Source organism: Asparagus officinalis, chromosome 5 (assembly GCF_001876935.1).
Source record: "Asparagus officinalis chromosome 5, Aspof.V1, whole genome shotgun sequence".
NCBI lineage: Eukaryota > Viridiplantae > Streptophyta > Magnoliopsida > Asparagales > Asparagaceae > Asparagus > Asparagus officinalis.
In genome coordinates, this window is record NC_033798.1 from 42,543,866 (window position 1) to 42,559,188 (window position 15,323).

The 15,323-nt window shown below is 36.9% G+C and overlaps 3 long non-coding RNA genes across 3 annotated transcripts; all 3 read right to left on the reverse strand.

The window, feature by feature from the left end:
- Positions 2,695-3,462, reverse strand: LOC109843990. The gene is made up of 3 exons (XR_002247851.1): positions 3,373-3,462; positions 3,156-3,216; positions 2,695-2,715 (listed from the first exon to the last, which is right to left on the reverse strand). It is a non-coding gene; the product is annotated as an uncharacterized LOC109843990 (long non-coding RNA).
- On the reverse strand, positions 8,991-10,608 carry LOC109842959. Its single transcript, XR_002247461.1, has 3 exons — positions 10,523-10,608; positions 9,981-10,041; positions 8,991-9,278 (listed from the first exon to the last, which is right to left on the reverse strand). It is a non-coding gene; the product is annotated as an uncharacterized LOC109842959 (long non-coding RNA).
- On the reverse strand, positions 12,805-14,996 carry LOC109843234. Its single transcript, XR_002247587.1, has 2 exons — positions 14,908-14,996; positions 12,805-13,289 (listed from the first exon to the last, which is right to left on the reverse strand). It is a non-coding gene; the product is annotated as an uncharacterized LOC109843234 (long non-coding RNA).

The following is a 15,323-nucleotide window of genomic DNA, read 5'->3' on the forward strand; positions in this document are numbered from 1 at the left end:
TTGGAGGGGGTATCTGTAGGCGTATAAAACTGCCTATAGGTCCCTTAACACAGCTCAACAACGCCGATTTGACGAACCGACCATCGGGCGACGTATGCAGACACGATTGTTAGCCCACAACGCCGAAGCCAAGCGATACGGGACAAAGCGGATTAACGAGGCTACGAAGCTAAATGAACCACACACAAACAACGGAATAAATCCACTCGCGTGCGGAATCAAGCTAACGGGTTGAAGAGTCAACGAGTCATCCAACCAAGGGCGGACTCGGATGAATCACGACCGAATCAAGATCGGTTTCGGACTCGAACTCAGAAGTGGATTTCCTGCCAAATCAGGAATCTCGGCCAAAACCGAGCCACCTATGGGTGGCTCGGCCAAATCCGAGCCACCCATAGGTGCGGGGGGGGCGGCCCCACCTATAGGTGGCCGGCCCAGAGCCGAGCCACCTATAGGTGGCCGGCCAGATCTGTGCCCGGGCATAGTTCAGAGTGCCTATAAATAGGGGGCTTGGTTCATTTGTTCAAGGGTTGGATTTTTTGGAGGCGAAGCCCTACCGGATTCGAAGCTCAGATCTAAAAAAGATTCAAGAAAGGTTGGAAAATTTGGAGAGGCGAAGCCCTGTTGGATTGAAGACTCAGATCTAAAAAAGATCCAAGCTTTGGGATTTCGAGGACTTGCTCATCCAGATTTGGTGCTCGGCGATCGTCAACGCCAAATAAGGCAAGAGTTCGAGAGGACCGGATCTCAGATCTACGCAGGCGTACTCCGGATCAAAGCTTGGTCTTTGATCCCGAGAATTAAAGGCTACTATTTCCTTGGCGAAATAGTACCCTCGGCTATTATTTCCTTGGCAAAATAATACCTGTCGTACTGCGTAGATCCGATCGGATCTAGATCTCGCGGTGGTCCACGGATAAACCCCGGCGCAGGCAAAGAACCCACAAAGCGAGCGACCGCAAAACAGGAGCTCGCGATTTGTTCGACAAACAAGGATAAAAAGTTATAATCTTTCTTTTCTTTTATTTGATTTTCATTGTAACCGGATCTTATAAAAAGACCGAATCTTTGTAACTTAAAAAGCTGTTATTTAAGATGACAATGGAATCAATTACAAAGAAAGACACGATTTTTCCCCGCGAACAATCTGGCGACCACAGTGGGAGTCGCCGATCTCGCTGCCGAGATCGGAGCGTCGCAGCCGCGGATCTCAATCCCGGTCGTGGAGGAGGTCGAATACGAGTTCGACCAACAGAAGTTCGAGGAATACTTCACCACACACTTCTCTCGGTGTACAAGTGTATTACAAGTGAATCCTCACAATTAGGCACAATATGATAAATGATTGTTCTCTCTAACAAGGTGAGAACTCAATTAAGCACAACTCTTAGTCACAAACCCACAATCCCAAATTATACTATGAATGTAAATACAATAAGCTCAATAGGTTGTGTGTGAACAAAGAGATAAAACAATATAAACTCAATATGAAATCTAGCTTATGAAATTAAGAACAAACTTATAAAATGCTAGAATTGAGTTTAAGGAAACTTCTCTATAGATGACAAGTTAAGAACAAACTTATAAAATACTAGAATTGAGTTTAAGAAAACTTCTCTATAGATGACAAGAGAGAGGGAGAAGAATGAATGCTCAAACACCAAGGATGATCTCCACTTGCTCTTGTGAAATTTGCTCCACAAATCAAACTCTTGTAAATGCTTAAAAGCTTTTTAAACAAACACTAAACCCTTAAACAAAACTTGTAAACCTCTTAAAAACTTTTCTCTTATCAGTTATAGAATTGAATGCAATGGGGGTATATATAGCCTCCCAAGAATTCAGCCAAAAACCTGAGCAAAAGACAAAAACAGCCCCAAGGCAACGGTCAACGGCCGGTCGACCTGAAATTTTCATCGGTCGACCGGACCGGTCGACCGACAGACTCTCTGTCGCCCAGAGAACATATGCACTCAGGTTCGGTCGACCGGTGCGGTCGACCGAAAACGGATATGACAGAAAACTGAAAACTGTTTCTCTGATTTTAAAACGCTGTTTAAAAATATCAAATAAATTCCAAAAATATAAAATATAATCATTTTGCAAGGAGGTCCAAAACACGAAAATATAAACACATGAGTTTTGTCATTTTAGCTAAACCATGTTTTGAAACAATACAAAATGATTTTATAGACTTAATAGAAGATGTAAACTATTGTTATGAAGTCTATAAATAATGAATATAGTATTTTATCAAAATACACATATAATACACTAAAACATGATTTCATGGAACTAAATAAAATTGATATTGATGAAATCATATAAATGCATATAAGTATGAAACAAAAATATGTTTCTAATTATATTAAATTGTTTCATATTAAAACTTGAAAACTATCAAACCAAAACATATATGTATATATATATAACTATATATATACATGAAAACCAATAAATGTGTGTGTGTGTGTATGATATTGAGCTTAAAGTACCAACACACATAATATAAACTCCTAAACTAAATTACCCAAACTTGATGAAGGTCTTCAATGAGCTCAACTTGGTACACTTGCGGATGAAGCTTGAACTTGTTGAATTGTATAGGCTTCAACCCGACATTCCTCCAACCTCCTTTGGATATCATCGTTGAAGCGCTATTCTATCCATCCTCGAACAACGTTGTTTGTCTACAATGAATAGATAATACAAGCACTAGACAAACAACATTAGTTATAAATTGTTTGTTAAACATCATCAAAACAAGAAGGCCAACAAGAGGCACATTGAGTCCTGTTTTAATAGCTTGCTTATATCCGACATATACCGCTATATTGACTTGAGATGCATATGCTGTAACAATAAACAAATTTTGTAAAGCTAATCACATTATACAAAAATGCCAAAGGCCAACCAATAGTGAAATAAATCAAACACATATGCATCTCAACCTACCACTATATGAAAATCATAAAAAATTGATAAAGAAAATAAGCATAGGCTTATACTAATTAATCACATGTATTTATCCAATCAACAAGTAGTATGCGAGCAACCATATAGAAGGGTACAATCCATCAGAACAAACTTACATATAGTTAATATAATTTTATATGAAAAATACGCAGTGAATAATGTACAAATTCACCACTTACCTCAAGTCCGAAAATAATCCAACTACCCCTCACAACACCTCCTCGGAGTCACTTGGAACCCCTATAGAATACATATAATTGTCTGCCATGGCCAGAATTAAAAAACAATGTCAACATCACCTAGAATAGGATCTAAATAACCTAAAATAAGATTGGTGCATAGCCTTCATCTACAACAAATAATATTTTATAACAATATTAGATATAGAAGCAATACCTATGTAGAGTTGATCAATCACCACGTCCTTCCTCTCAACTCTAAACTTTTTTTTTTGTTGTTGAGCGGCGGGACAAGGACCAGAGCGGATAAAAAGGGACGACGGGATACAATGAAGGAATTAGGGTAGGGTTTCTAGGTATTTATAAAGGTTCTTTTTGCTAATAAAACCCTCTAATAAAAATTTACATTAAAACCCCTACACTTTTTCTTATATATCTATCTAAGGAAAACTTAGAATTATTACATACTACCCCTCTTAACAGAAGTTTTGTCCTCAAAACTTGGACATACCTGAGTCTTCAAATAAATTAGGATATTTTTCCTTCATCTCATCTTCATGCTCCCAGGTAGCTTCCTCAGCTGAATGATTTTTCCATAACACCTTCACTAGCTTAACAATTCTTGATCTCAAAGCTTGCTCCTTGCGGTCCAAAACTCTAACTGGATACTCTGAATATGTCAAATCTTCCTTGATCCCAAGGGGCTCATAATTCAATACATGACTCGGATCAAGTACACACTTCCTCAACATTGATACATGGAAAACATTATGAATTTTAGCTAACTCTGGAGGCAATGCAATTTTGTATGCTACAGCTTCAACCCTCTCCAAAATCTCAAAAGGTCCAATATATCTTGGACTCAACTTGCCCTTTCTTCCAAATCTCATCACTCCCTTAGTGGGTGATACTTTAAGGAAAATATGATCGCCGACTTCAAACTCCAACTTTCTTCTTCTATTATCGGCATAACTCTTCTGCCTGCTTTGAGCTATACGAAGCCTCTCACGTATCTGTTGAATCTTCTCAGTGGTAATCTGTACTATCTCAGGACCGAGCAGCCTTCTTTCTCCTACCTGATCCCAACAAATATGTGATCTACATCTCCTACCATACAGTGCTTCATAAGGGGACATATCAATACTGGAGTGATAGCTATTGTTATATGCAAACTCCACCAAAGGCAAATGTTTTTCCCAGCTACCCTTCAAATCCAAAACACAAGCACGAAGCATATCCTCCAATGTCTGTATAGTCCTCTCCGATTGCCCGTCCGTCTGCGGATGATAAGATGTGCTAAAACTCAATTGTGTTCCCAGAGCATTATTCAGACCTTGCCAAAATCTAGAACGAAATCTCGAATCTCTATCTGATATAATAGTCACTGGTATCCCATGCAATCTCACAATCTCCTTAACATATAATTCAGCAAGCTTCTCAAGAGAATGAGTAGTTTTACAAGGCAAGAAATGAGCCGATTTAGTAAGTCGATCAACAATCACCCATATAGTGTCATTACCACTCTGACTCCTAGGAAAACCAGTCACAAAATCCATTGTTACCTCCTCCCACTTCCACACAGGAATTGGGAGAGGCTGAAGTAGTTTGCCAGGCTTCTGATGTTCAATCTTGACTTGTTGGCACACCAAGCACCTAGACACAAATTCTGCAATATCTCGCTTCATGTCATTCCACCAAAATGTTTCTCGCAAATCTCTATACATCTTCGTTGATCTAGGATGAATTGTATATGCCGAACAGTGCGCCTCTTCTAGAACTTCTTTCTTCAACTCCGAATTATTAGGTACACATAAACGGTTTTTAAATCTCAAAGATCCATCATGAACTACAAAATCATGTTGAAGTCCATGTTCCACATCTGCTTTAATTTTTACAAGAACTGGATCATCATTTTGTGCAGCCACAAGCCTGTCAATCAAAGCAGGCTGAATTTTAAGATGAGCAAACATCACTCCAGATCCTCGAAGTCGAATATCAATATCCAGTCTCCTCAAGTCCTCCAGCATATGCTTCTGACTTGTGACCAAAGTGGCAACACTAGCATTGGACTTCCTACTCAAAGCATCAGCTACCACATTTGTCTTGCCGGGATGATAATGAATATTAAGATCATAATCCTTCATTAACTCCAACCACCGCCTTTGTCTCATATTTAACTCCTTAAGTGTGAAAATGTATTTAAGGCTCTTATGATCTGTGTAGATGTCACAAGTCTCCCCGTACAAATAGTGCCGCCAAATCTTCAATGTAAAGATAACAGCAGCTAACTCCAAATCATGAGTTGGGTAGTTCTTTTCATAAGGTTTAAGTTGTCTGGAGGCATATGCTACTACTTTCCCATTCTGCATAAGAACACAACCGAGGCCAATATGAGAAGCATCACTGTATATCACAAATCCACCTGATCCAGAAGGAATCGTGAGTATAGGTGCGGACACTAATCGATCCTTCAACTCCTGGTAGCTTTGCTCACACTTCTCTGTCCACTGAAACTTAACCCCTTTCTGAGTCAATCAAGTCAAAGGTGCTGCAATACGAGAAAATCCTTCGATAAACCTTCTATAATAACCAGCCAATCCCAGAAAGCTTCGTATCTCGGTCATGGTGCTAGGTCTCTTCCAATCGACAATTGCTTCTATCTTTGAAGGATCCACTGACACCCCTTCTTTAGAAATAACATGCCCCAAGAATGAGACACTCTCCAACCAGAATTCACACTTTTTCAACCTTGCATACAATTTATGCTCCAAAAGTAATTGCAAAATAGTTCTTAAGTGTTCTTCGCGTTCCTCCCGGCTTCTTGAGTAGATCAAAATATCATCAATAAAAACAACTACAAACTGGTCGAGATAAGACCTAAATACACCCTATTCATCAAGTCCATAAAAGCAGCTGGGGCATTTGTCAATCCAAATGGCATCACCAAGAATTCATAGTGTCCATATCTTGTTCTAAATGCAGTCTTCGAAACATCTTCAGGCTTAATCTTGAGCTGATGATAACCAGACCGAAGGTCAATCTTTGAGAACACCTGGGCTCCCTTCAACTGATCAAATAAATCATCAATCCGAGGCAAAGGATATTTATTCTTCACAGTCACCCTGTTCAATTCTCGATAATCTATACAAAGTCTCATGCTCCCATCTTTCTTCTTCACAAAAAGTACTGTCTCATGCTCCCATCTTTCTTCTTCACAAAAAGTACTGGAGCACCCCAAGGAGATACACTCGGCCTGATAAAGCCCTTATCTAACAACTCCTGCAATTGAGTCTTCAACTCCCTCATCTCTACCGGTGCCATGCGATAAGGTGCTTTTGAGATCGGCCCTGTTCCTGGAATTAATTCAATAGCGAACTCAATCTCCCTGTCAGGTGGTAGCCCTGGCAAGTCTTCAGGAAAAACATCAGGGTATTCTCGAACAATTGGAATTTCATCCAAAATGACTTCATTCTTCTCGGTACAAACCACACTAGCAAGATAACCACGACAACCTTTTCTTAGAAGTCTACAGGCTCGCATAGCTGAAATAACACATGGAGGTACACTAACACTCGATCCCTCGAAACAAAACTCGGACTCCCCAGGAATTCTGAATGAAACTCGCTTCTAAAAATAATCTAGAGATGCATGATAAGTAGAAAGCCAATCCATGCCAAGAATAACATCAAAGTCATGAATATCAAGTAGCACAAGACTCGCAAGCAAGGTTCGATCTCCCACTATGACCTCACATCCATTAAAGATGTGATTAGTGATCATACAATCACCGGATGGGGTAAAAACTGATAGCTCAGATTCTAAGAATTCTGGAGTTCTATCCAACTTACTAGCAAAGCTATGAGATATAAATGAATGAGAAGAACCAGAATCAAACAACACATGTGCTAGCTGAGAGGAAATAACAAGTGCACCTGCAACAACAGAGTTAGATGCGAGAGCATCCTGCTTCGTCAAGGCAAATACTCTCCCTTGTGTCTTAGATTTCTGACCATCACCAGGTGTAGGCTTCGCTTTCTGATCATCAGTCTTGGGTCCCTTCTTTGCTGGACAATCTCTCATAATATGGCCCTGTTGGCCACACTCAAAACAACCTCGGAATAAAGAACAAACACGGCCTTTGTGATTTTTGCCGCATTTATAACACTGTCCATCATGCCTCTGAATAGGATAAAGAACAAACACGGCCTTTGTGATTTTTGCCGCATTTATAACACTGTCCATCATGCCTCTGAATAGGAGGACCTGATCTCTGCACAAACTGGCCCGATCTCTGTACTGGAGCTCCTGACCCTCGAAATGCTGGCTTCTTAAAAGGCTTAAAAGCTAACTTATCTTTCTGATTATTCTCATCCCTGTTCCGCTTTTTCTGGTCCCAGCTTTTGTTTGGTTCATCTGCAATCTTTTCTCCCTTACTTGCTTTTTTGGCCCTTTTTGCTCGCTCCACTGCCTCCTCAAAAGTCTTTGACATGATCACTGTAACCTTCTGATGAATTTCTGGCCTCAGTCCATTCTCAAACATCTCTATCTTATCAAATTCTTCTGTAACTAGCTCAGGTGCATATCGGGATAACTCATTAAACTTAGCTTCATATTCTTCCACTGTCATGCCATCCTGCTGCAATTCCATAAGCTCCCTCTTCTTGCGAGATCGAACATACAAGGGAAAATATTTCTCCCTAAATAATTTAACAAATGTGCTCCAAGGAACATCCTCCCCCTCAAGTGATAAACTAGCCTCCTTAGTTTCCCACCAGATCTCTGCCTCTCCTTCTAGCATAAATGTGGCATAAATAACTTTTTGTTCCTCTGAACATCCTAAGGCTCTGAAGTACTTCTCTATTTTTTTTAGCCATTCTTGTGCCACCGTTGGATCAGAACCTCCCTGAAAAGATGGTGGAGACATCTTCTTAAATTTTTCAAAGTCACTGCCAATAGGTTTAGTCTTCTTCTGTGTATTTAATGCTTCGCTCAGCTTCTCAATTGCCTCTGACTGCTTTTCAAGGATCTCCATTTGCCTCTCCATGAAACCACTCTGCATCTCAATAAAACTGGTGAGTCCTTCAACACCCCACTGAGCTCCAGCAATCCCTCTCGTGGTCCTAGCAGTACGGGTAGACATACCCCCACGAGTTCTGGGTCCTGATCTTCCCCTGACATTCTCATCAGGAGCCTCATTTGTAACATTAGGGGTCTCGATGTTTTGTCGACCTGCATCATCATTTCCACCAACCCTAGTCCGGGGACGCCTACTCGATTGGGGTATATTCGAAGGTAGCGCAACCCCCGCATTAGCATCAAGTCTAGGAGAAGAGCGCCTCGCTGCAACACTAGAACCTCTCTTACCACGAGCCATCTCAATCTAACAATATCAGAAACAAATATATTTAGTACAAAATATTCATCATATTAATTATTATTAAATCAATTCATAACATATTCGTCACAAGCATAAGTAATCAAATAATATTTTTTCATGAAATGCATACACTAGTCATACCTTAAACTACCCAGACTAAAGTCTTTTACCTTTAAGAAAACAAAACTAAATAGATTATGTGATCCATGGTTCTAATCTTATATATTCCTATACATGAAATTTGATCTAATAGTGTTCATGTCGTCCTCGATCACACTTCAAAAATAAATTATCATATTCCATCATTATATTCCATCTTCATTATTATTTCCACTAACTCTAACTAGGACCTACAGCCTAGGCTCTGATACCATTCTGTCACGACCCCAATTTCCGAACCTCAAAGGAATATTAGAGCCGGACTAAACCTGTGAAAAGTCCTCCAAAATATACATTCATTAAAAGAACACTAAAACAAATCTCTTCATTGAACTAAAACCAACAACAAATATTCTCTATAATCCCAAAAGTCAACTAAGCCAATTAACTTGATAAAAATAAATATTCCTCAACTCCAAATAAATCTCAACCTAAAGAAAGAATCTCATTATTACAAACTCTCAATTCATCATCTAAACATTAAAGACTTTATTTAACCTTCGCCTAGAAGACAATAACAATCTCGAATTATTCTTTGCTTCGTTCTAAGAATTTGACAATCCTCAATTCCACCTAATCCCGAGTCTCTGAAAAGAATAGAAATAATACAATGAGTTCACAACTCAATAAGTGGATAAATTCATACATTAAACACTGGTTTTGCAAAACTAAAATATTACAACGAGAAATAAACAAAATATAAGAATGATATAGAATCATTAATGAACTCTAGTATTTGATACAAATATTTAAGAAAATTAGAAATCATGGAATAGAAATAAGCATGCTACGTCTCAATGCGGTCAACACTTCATACTCCGGTTGACTCGGTAAACCCCACAATTATTAAGCCCATGGTTCCGGGACGGTGAGACCCAATTTGGGCTCTTAGCGCTAAAATAAAACCTCATAGAGGCACACTGAGTCCTGTTTTAATAGCTTGCTTATATCCGACATATACCGGTATATTGACTTGAGATGCATATCCTTTAACAATAAACAAATTTCGTAAAGCTAATCACATTATACAAAAATGCCAAAGGCCAACCAATAGTGAAATAAATCAAACACATATGCATCTCAACCTACCACTATATGAAAATCATAAAAAATTGATAAAGAAAATAAGCATAGGCTTATACTAATTAATCACATGCATTTATCCAATCAACAAGTAGTATGCGAGCAACCATATAGAAGGGTATAATCCATCAGAACAAACTTACATATAGTCAATATAATTTTATACGAAAAATACGCAGCGAATAATGTACAAATTCACCACTTACTCAAATCCGAAAGACTATCAGAATACCAATCACGACACCTCCTCGAAGTCACTTGGGATTCCTATATAATATATACAAATAACCATCAATATAGACATCCTACCAAATACTAATGACATATAATAATCTCTGTACATCTATGACATATAATAATCTCTGTACATTAATAGTTTACTTAACTCTACTAGCTTTTCTTTTAAAGACCATATCTTGCAACTTTGCTGCAGTAAAAGACGTGGTAGTTCATGGCAAAGAAGATCAACAAGAAGAGTCTGTAGGTATTTTCCTTTTTTTTATAAATTTATTTTCATAATCATGGTTTAAAATCATTATAACTATTTTTTTGCTCACAGGCTAATACAAAAGCTGAAAACTATTGCTCATGCTTTCTCCTACCGCCTGACATTATTGTTGATATACTATCAAGATTACCAGCAAAGTCTATAACCACTTGACCCAAATAAATTAATATAATGAATGGTTAGATCAATGTGCAAACTTCTGCATAAACATATTCCTAAAGATAGTATAACAAGATATACCTTGCTTGATGATCAAACACCTGTCGCCTTCCCCCTTAAGATGATTCTTTTCTCTTATAGAAAGACGAGACCTTAGGGTTTTTTTTTTTTTTTTGTGCGGCTAAACAGATGACGGAAAACAAGTAGGGTTTTTTGATTTCGCCTGTGATTTCTTTTAATTTTTTTTATGCAACGGCTTCGATAACACCAGCTATAGATGTGGCATCAGCCATTAAACCTTCTTTCTGTTGCATAAGACAGAAAAGCCTCAGCGGTGCTGTAGGAAATCCAAATTGAACACAGCCGTGTATCATTGTGCTCCATGTCACTAGATTCCTGAGTGTCATCTTCGAAAATATGCAGCAGGCAACATTCATTAGCCCACATTTGATGAATAATTCTAACAATGACGAGATAACAAAAACATCAGAATTGAATTTGCTCCTGATTACATGAGTCTGTGACTTTACTTTAGCACTCTATTTCACAGAATTGTTACTTTAACTTTGTTCACTTTTGCTAAAATTGAAATTATACACATTGTTCATGAAGGGAAATTTTTGAATACTTGTTTTAAGTTCTGATGCTTCTTTTAATTCTATGATTAATTACTTATTTGACGCCTCATGCTACTCTTTTTTAAGTTGTAGTAAGTATGTATTTTTCTATGACTACCTTGAAATGACCAAACTGAACCAAACTTCCTTATATGATGAATTAACAGAACGCAAATGAACATGTAAATAATATATTTAGTATCATAGTGTTTGAATAGTACATGTTAAAGACTATTACACAATATTATATAAGAGTATTGTGGTGTCAACTAAATGTTGTCACAGACATCATCAAGGTAACAAATTCTACATATAGAGTGGTTTATCATCGTACAGTCAATATAAAACACATAAAAGTTGTATGTTGAAAAATATAAACAGATCAACTCATTTACCAATAGAATTGTTAAAATTAGTATCATCGACACAGTGTTCTACATTTGTAAAGACAAACAATTAACATATAGAGTACATATATATATATATAGTCAGTAAATCATCATGTCACAGTTAGTCATAAATATGTTTTAATATACAAAACACACACAAACATAAGTGTATATATGTATCATCATACATGATATAAATGTAATATGTATTGCATGTATCTTATGTTCCAGCGTACATACTATACGTCCAAATAGTATAGTACACTGTATGTGATATTTGAATCATGTATCTAATTGATTTTAATTGAGTTCTTTTATTTTTCAGTTTTTGATTTCGCCTGTGAATTCTAAAATTGAAATTATGCACATTATGCATGAAGGGGAATTTTTGAATACTTGTTTTAAGTTCTGATGCTTCTTTTAATTCTATGATTAATTACTTATTTGACACCTCATGCTACTCTTTTTTAATTTGCAATATGTATTTTTCTGTGACTACCTTGAAATTACAAAACTAAACCAAACTTCCTTATATGATGAATTAACAGAAACAGGTAAAGTTTCTTTCTTTGAAATTGTTGGATTGTGGATGGGCCTATCTCTATTTTGTTGTTTTTATTTTTGAATAATCATTATTCTTCAACCTGAGGCAGTATAAGATGACAGTATGCGGTTTCTTATTAAGGGTCGTAATTACCTTACAGTGGATCATCATTCATGGTAAAAATGGAATGTGACCCTTGTTAGGAGAAATAGGATTAGTTCCGTGCATAATTGGTTTTCACATCAAAGGTGTTGTTGCTTGATAATATAGACACTTTTAGGTCTGATCGTATTCATTATTTTATAATTTTCTGCATTTGTCTCCTTGTGAAGCCTGGAGTTTTTGCCATGATCGATGCAAATATTCATTTTTGTTTTGTTCTGTTGTGCACTGCACTGCATATATTTTCTTTTTGATGCGGCTAACTTCTATTACTACCTTGGCTATCATATTGTGAAGCAGATCAGTGGTATGAAATAATTAATAGCGGGGGTGAGTCTAAAAAATCTGCGATAGGAAGAGAAATGAAAAGAGATGGAAGATTGTAGGTGTTGAAACAAGGTAATATGTGAATAACCCTTTACTTTTTAACCCTTCACTTTTCACACGCACTGCCAAATCACTGAAGGCCATGTCTTCGCTATCCTTTTTATTTCTTAATGTTCTAACTTCACATAATTTAAAAAGTCAAGGTATGATGAAGGTGAAAGTTCCACCAAGTACAAATGAAGGTATAGACCTGGAAAAAGTGAAGTATGAGCTTTGAACATTGCGATGGGAAGATAAATGAGAAAGAGATAGAAGATGACAAAGTAATAACATGAGTTGTAATTTTCATTGCATTCATGTTTTTTAAGCAGTGTAGGTAGCTCCAATTGTGAGTTTCAGACAATGGCAATGGAGGCTTTGGTGACATTCAACAAAGAATGCTATGCCTTGGATTCGTATGGAGGCTTTAGTGACATTCAACAAAGTCTGCCGCAGGTATAGTCCAGCATCCCTTTTACATGCTCTAACCGCATAACAATCGAAGAGGAAAATTATACAGAAACGAGGATATGTTTTTTCCGCAGTCTACTTATTGAAGTACTGATGCTTATTGATGCAGGATTCTTCAAGCACCATTTTCTGTATTATCTATATCTCAAAACAATGTGGATGTTTCCTTTGAAAAGGACCCGAACATCCAGTCTTTAGAACTACATTATAATGCCTGTAATACGTCCTTATTGCCATGTTATTCTGATGGAGTTGATGACACACATCAGAGCACTTCTACCTTAGTGCCAAAAAAATACCTGCAGGATGGAAGCCATCATCAGATAACAAAAAAACATGGAAAGTTAAAGGCTTTACTAGGTAGAAAATTGGGATAAAATATCTTTAAACAAGATTTTATTGACTGATTGTTAAAGTGTTGCATTTTTTTTCCTTTTAATCTTGCAGCTTGATAGTTGCTGCACCAGAAATGGATGTGGAGAGTATAATTAAAGATTTACTACCAATTTTATCATATTATGCACCTTTGGCAATTTATCATAAATACCTTCAGGTGTGTTATGTCAACCTCAAGTTGGGAACTACAATCTCCTTTTGCTATAGGTTCAGAATATTGCACGATCTGAATAAAATGAATGTCTGCGGTGACAATACACCATTGTTTTTCAAATGTGAATACTCATAACAAATTGCATTTTAACATTTTGATGGGTTCAAGTACCACTCAAATAGTATTGCCTTCTTCACCCTTTCTACAATTAGCAATTACTTTTTAGTTTTTCCACTTAACTTCAAAGAGCCATGATGTAGAAGACTCACATTTACTACCAAATAAACTAAAAAAGGCAAACAATTAGTAATCATTTTTTGAGCTTCCGCCCTTAACTTCGAAGAACCTTAATGTAGAATTCTCTCATTTACAACTAATAATGGGTGATAGAGTATGATTCTGGACATTTTAGCCAATTATGGACACATGATTAAGCAAATTATGGGGTTTATAAAATACATTCTACTACTATAGAAACAATGAAACTAAGGCAGTAAACTATTCAATGATTTAATTCTTCATCATTAAATGCATGTATTTTTGATGCTTTTTTATTTATGACCTAATAACATTTATATATAAATCTAATCGGTATTGTTTAAATTATAATGATGAAGGTGCAGCAAGGGCTCAATTGGCTTGGCCACATGCTTGGACTTTTGGACAATCTTCTGGAAAGCAGACTTTCGAAATACTATTGAATAAAGCCCATTCTTAAAGAAAGCGACGGCTAACCTCTAACGTTGTATTACTCGTCTCAAATGTAACATTAATCATTCAGTTTAGTAGCTTTAGTGAGTCATCGAGTGAAACATTTGTACTGAGAGCATGACTGATAATGCATGTATAATGTTTGGACGCTTACATCACAGTGAAAGGAACTGCATAAATACAGAGGAAAACAGTGCATTGTTGGTAGATGATGGCTGTTTGCCTTCTTAACTTGTAATTCTTTTACATTCTTATAAGTTTCTCTCGAACGGTCAAATGTGTTCAATTTAATTTAAATCTAATCGGTATTGTTTTCTGCAACGAGAATTCACTTATGATAAATTAATGTGAGCCCTTAACCAGCTTACAAATTTGCATTGGCCCCCCAATCAATCAATAAATGTAATTTAATTGTTAAAATGTTGAATGTTTAGATTATGTCTATATGTTTTATCCATTACTTACATTCCATAATTTTATAACAAAACATTATAAATAAAAGTATAAATTTAAAACAAAAAATGAAAACTTTACCACGAAACAACAATGTCAACATCACCTAGAATAGGATCTAAATAACCTAAAATAAGATTGGTGCATAGCCTTCATCTACAACAAATAATATTTTATAACAATATTAGATATAGAAGCAATACCTATGTAGAGTTGATCAATCACCACTTCCTTCCTCTCAACTCTAAACTTTTTTTTTTTGTTGAGCGGCGGGACAAGGACCAGAGCAGATAAAAAGGGACGACGGGATACAATGAAGGGATTAGGGTAGGGTTTCTAGGTATTTATAAAGGTTCTTTTTGCTAATAAAACCCTCTAATAAAAATTTACATTAAAACCCCTACACTTTTTCTTATATATATCTATCTAAGGAAAACTTAGAATTATTACACTCCTCGAACTTTTGTTGGTCGAATTCATATTCGACCTCCTCCTCGACCGGGATTGAGATTCGCGGCTGCGACGCAACGATCTCGGCAGCGAGATCGGTGGCTCCCACTGTGGTCGCCAGATTGTTCGCGAGAAAAATTACACTCATTGATTCCATTGATTCCTTTGT